The following is a 5,956-nucleotide window of genomic DNA, read 5'->3' on the forward strand; positions in this document are numbered from 1 at the left end:
TTGCTGATTCCCGGTAATTGGTATGGCAGTTCTCATCACAAGATGCGGATGAGTATATGATAGGGTTTTAATGAATAAATATCATGATTTGTCAGAGAGAATTAAGCCAAGAAGTAACTAGGTTGCTGGTATGTCTGCTGGTAATATGGTGGAATATAAAAGAATTCTCCGGTATCAAAAGGGTAATTGTATTTATCAGGATTATAGTAAGGCTACTTCGAATGAAAAGTTGAAGTTGACTTGTTGGAGCTGTGACAAAATTGGCTACTTTGAAAAGGGATCGGAAAGTTATTTTTGCTAATAAATGCCAAAAGATCTGACGCGGCTACGTGTTAAACTTTTACTCAGTTGGCGAGAGTTTCTCAGGTGCAATACTATATACATAAATCTTTCCTTCCATAGATGAGGTGCGGTTGGTTCATCCTCTCAATTGAGGTATTTTCAAGAAATATAAAAGGTTTGAACGCAGATTGTAATCATCGAAATACAAACGAGGTTTTAAGATGAAATCAAGTGGCAAACTTGAAGAGATGTTTAGTTTCTTATGTTATAATCAATATTTTAATTCATTTTAATTGTCCAATGTTGGTAGTCCTCAGTTGATAGTCCACAGTTAGCAATTCAATAATTCATATATGATTTAATATATAATATTCGAATTAATTAATACATATCGTGACCCGTGTACATATCTCAGACTCGATCACAACTCAAATTATATATATTATTGTAGAATCAACCTCAACCCTATATAGAGAACTCGATCATTACTGCATATAGAGTGTCTATGGTTATTCCAAATAATATATATAAATGCGTCGATATGATATGTCAAAACCTTGTATATGTGTCCCGATATTTAAAGTGCGTAAAATAAATTACAGAAATTAAATAACGATAAATAAAGTGCGTAAAGTAAATAACAGAAATTAAATGACGATAAATAAAATTGCGAGAATGTAAATTGCGATTATTAAATTGCGATAAATAAAATGTAATACGGAATTAACAGTTAGCTAGGAACAGTTAGCTAGGATCTTGTTAGCGTGGTTTCTTAACAAAATTTCATATTGTCAATTAGTCTGTTTCTAATCAATTTTTATTGTGTCCATTATTTCTTCATTATGCCACTTGTTGGATTCTGATAGGTCAAAATCCATATATAAAATTGAATGAAAATGGTTATTTTGTGGTGAACGGATTCGTATAGTTGTGGTTGTAAGTAGAATAGTAAATAACAGTTGAATCAGATTCGTAGAATGTACAGTGTAGCTTATTAATGTGAAATCTAAATATTCCTCGGGTATTACCTACCCGTTAAAATATTTTTACCATTAACAGTTTGTACAAAAGAATTTTTAATTACAATCTTTATGAAAATATACTTACATATATATTTTCTTCAGATGTAATCATAGATTTAATGAGTAAATGTGATATTAAACTCATTTGGTTTATCGTTAAAACAAGAATATATAATCTCTAAAACATTAGAGATTACATAATCATCATGAAGAACAAAGATAATTGATGTAGAATGATACGTAGAGCGATGATTATACTCGAGGTACAGAATGAGTTGTTGAGGCATGTGATGTTGAAACTTAGGTTGTTGGTGGTATTGTTGGTGCCGGTGATGTTGCTGAAGCTGGTACGTTTTTGATAATGCTAAAAACGAACATATATTTCATAGCATTATTCCTCAAGAAAGACAAGCTTTTAGTTGCAATTGTTCTATTTACAAGAGATATTCGTTTAAATAATAAAAGGTGAAGACAAAAGACAGATTCGACGAATTGAAGACGCAAACGACCAAAAAGCTCAAAAGTACAAAAGACAATCAAAAAGGTTCCAATTATTGATAAGAAACGTCTCGAAATTACAAGAGTACAAGATTCAAAACGCAAAGTACAAGATATTAAATTGTACGCGAGGACGTTCGAAAATCCGGAACCTGGACCAGAGTCAACTCTTAACGCTCGACACAACGGACTAAAAATTACAAGTTAACTATGTATATAAATATAATATAATATATAATTAATTATATTAATTATATATATATATATTATATTTATAAATAAAAAAACCGTCGACAGAGAAAAACTCCAAGGACTGAGATGTAAAAGTAACCTCCGCGACTCGCGGAGTTTGAAGAGGTTTTCACCGCGAGTCGCGGAGCCCCAAATTTCAACTCTGCCTATAAAGCAAACCGAATTCTGATCAAAAACCATATCTTTTTCTTCCTCATTCATACGTAAAATTTATATTTATATTTATAATTTATATTTTAATTTTAATTATAATTCTAATAATAAGGGTATGTTAGCGAATATTGTAAGGGTGTAAGTCGAAATTCTGTTCGTGTAACGCTACGCTATTTTTAATCATTGTAAGTTATGTTCAACCTTTTTACATTAATGTCTCGTAGCTAAGTTATTATTATGCTTATTTAAAACGAAGTAATCATGATGTTGGGCTAATTACTAAAATTGGGTAATTGGGCTTTGTACCATAATTGGGGTTTGGACAAAAGAACGACACTTGTGGAAATTAGACTATGGGCTATTAATGGGCTTTATATTTGTTTAACTAAATGAAAGTTTGTTAATGTTAATATAAAGATTTACAATTGGGCGTCCCTATAAATTACCATATACACTCGATCGGACACGATGGGCGGGGTATTTATATGTACGAATAATCGTTCATTTAACCGGACACGAGAATGGATTAATAGCCACTAGAATAATTAAAACAGGGGTGAAATTACATTCAAGGGTAATTGGTGTAATTGTTAACAAAGTAGTAAAACCTTGGTTTACACGCAGTCGATAACCTGGTGTATTCATTAAACAAAGTATTAAAACCTTGTTACAATTCGAATCCCCAATTAGTTGGAATATTTAACTTCGGGTATAAGAATAATTTGATGAGGACACTCGCACTTTATATTTATGACTGATGGACTGTTATGGACAAAAACTAGACGGACATATTAAATAATCCAGGACAAAGGACAATTAACCCATGGGCATAAAACTAAAATCAACACGTCAAACATCATGATTACGGAAGTTTAAATAAGCATAATTCTTTTATTTCATATTTAATTTCCTTTATTTTATATTTAATTGCACTTCTAATTATCGCACTTTTATTTATTGTTATTTAATCGCACTTTTAATTATCGTACTTTTTAATTATCGCAATTTTATTTTATCGCACTTTTATTATTCGCAATTTCATTATCGTTATTTACTTTAAGTTTTAATTTAAGTCTTTTATTTATTTAATATTTTACATTAGGTTTTAACTGCGACTAAAGTCTTAAAATCGACAAACCGGTCATTAAACGGTAAAAACCCCCCTTTATAATAATAATATTACTTATATATATATTTGTATTTTTAATAAAAGTAAACTAATATAGCGTTGAGCTTTGTTTAAAAGATTTCCCTGTGGAACGAACCGGACTTACTAAAAACTACACTACTGTACGATTAGGTACACTGCCTATAAGTGTTGTAGCAAGGTTTAAGTATATCCATTCTATAAATAAATAAATATCTTGTGTAAAATTGTATCGTATTTAATAGTATTTCCTGCTAAAATTAATAACTATTTTATATACACCTCGCATAACATCAAGTATTTTTGGCGCCGCTGCCGGGGAATATCTTAAAAGCCGGAAGCGCAACGCTAATATAAAAAAAAAAGATTTTTAGTTAACTTTTATTAAAATTCGTTTTTGTAAAAATATGTTTTAATTATTCAAAAATATAAAAAGAAAAACAAAAATTTATATATTTTTAAGAGTTTGTTAAAAGTTTTATAAGTTTCTTTATCTTTATTTTAGTTTATAAAAATATAAGTTTTATTTTAAAATCTTTTATTTATTTAAAAACAGAAAACAGAAAATAAAAAAAAAATATATAAAAACGCGTAAAATTTCAAACCTGTCAGCTGAATTCTGGAACCCCGCGACTCGCGGGGTTTGATGCTTTAATTGCCGCGACTCGCGGAGCCTTTCTGACAGGCGACAAAAAACCCTAAACCAGCATTAATTACGGGTTTTAATTAATTATTATTATTTAAACCTAATTATTATTATTATTATTATTAGTTTTATTTTAAGATTTACTTTTTATTTAATTTGTTTTATTTAGTATTAATTAGTTTAATTAATTTGTAAAATTAATAGTTTTATTAAATAAATAATATAAAAATAATATTTTTATAAAAATTGTAATTTTTACAACTTTTTGTATATTTTTATATTTTGTACCTTTTTAATCGTTGTAGCGTAATATTTGTATTTTTTAGCTCATATTTAATTTTAAACTTAGTTTTTGCTATAGTTATTTTTACTCCTAGATTTTTAGGCTTTGCCGTAGAATTCCTTAAGTGCTTTTTCTTTAGACTAAGATTTAGGTGCTTTAGAATTTTGTGACGCCTTTTTAAGTTTTAGTTTCTTTTTAAGTTATTTCCATTTGGGATTTAGTTTTTCCTGTAAGCTTTAATATTTTTAGACCTTTTACTATGTATCAATTATCATTCCAATTAGTAATATCAATTTGCGATTATAATTTTAAGTTAGTTGTAGTAATAAGATTAGGTTAGTTAAGTATTTTTAAGTTTTTATAAGTTTCTTTTATTTTTCCGTCACCTTTTATTTTTCAACCATTTTTTCTTTTTCAACCTTTTTCGACGAACTCTTTTTCTCTCTTATTTCTCGCCATTCTAGTTTTTAGGACTTAGAATTTTTTCTACTTCTTATCTAAATTTCTTAAAATTACGAAAATTTATTTTAAGTGGTTAAATTAATAGACATCAAAATTTTCTGGTTCGTAGTAATAGTTGGATTTGTACGTGGACCGGGTTATTGGAGCCAAACAGTCCTCAATTATATTGAGACCAAACGAATCCTGCCCCTCTGCTGCATCTTTTGGCTATTCAAAACGTGGGCAAAATCAGAAAAGTCTATTGATTGGATAACTTATTATAATTTTTCTTTCCTTTTAAAAACTAATAGGATATTCAGTGGATGCACCGAGCAAGACGTTCACCACCTTTTGTACGTTCACCACCTGTAACTAGATCAAGACATTTAGCAAATATAACCGCCGTTGATTTTTCTTTAGAATCGTCATCCAGTCAACCAAGTACTTCAGTTCAAATTTCCGATAATCCATTTTTTGAACCCAACCTCACAATTGAGAATCCAGAGAATATTCAGGAACGGTTCATAGATCCTGAACCATTAAACTTTCCTTCGGAACCACCAATCATTCAAACAGAGATTGTTGAGGAACGAACCATTAAATCAGAATCATCTAGTGATACCGATTCAACAAATTCAATTATGGAGAATCTGGAACCTTTAAGTATGGAAGACCGAATGAGAGCTAAACGCACTGGCCAAGGTCACGCAATTACTCATCCAGACATTAATGCGCCAGATTATGAAATCAAAGGACAAATTCTACACATGGTGACTAATCAATGCCAATTTAGTGGTGCGCCGAAGGAAGATCCAAATGAACATCTACGTACCTTTAATAGGATCTGTACACTATTTAAAATACGAGAAGTGGAGGATGAACAGATATATCTCATGTTATTTCCCTGGACTTTGAAGGGAGAAGCCAAAGATTGGTTGGAATCGTTACCTGAAGGGGCGATTGATACATGGGATGTTTTAATTGACAAATTTCTTAAACAATTCTTTCCTGCATCTAAAGCCGTAAGACTTCAAGCAGAAATTGTTACGTTCACACAGAAGCCAAATGAAACTCTATATGAGGCGTGGACAAGATATGGAAAGTTATTAAGAGGATGTCCGCAACATGGTTTAGACACCTGTCAAATAGTACAAATATTCTACCAAGGATGCGACATCACTACAAGAAAAGACATAGATATAGCAGCTGGTGGTTCTATTATGAAGAAAACC

Source organism: Rutidosis leptorrhynchoides, chromosome 1, assembly GCF_046630445.1.
Source record: "Rutidosis leptorrhynchoides isolate AG116_Rl617_1_P2 chromosome 1, CSIRO_AGI_Rlap_v1, whole genome shotgun sequence".
Taxonomy (NCBI): domain Eukaryota; kingdom Viridiplantae; phylum Streptophyta; class Magnoliopsida; order Asterales; family Asteraceae; genus Rutidosis; species Rutidosis leptorrhynchoides.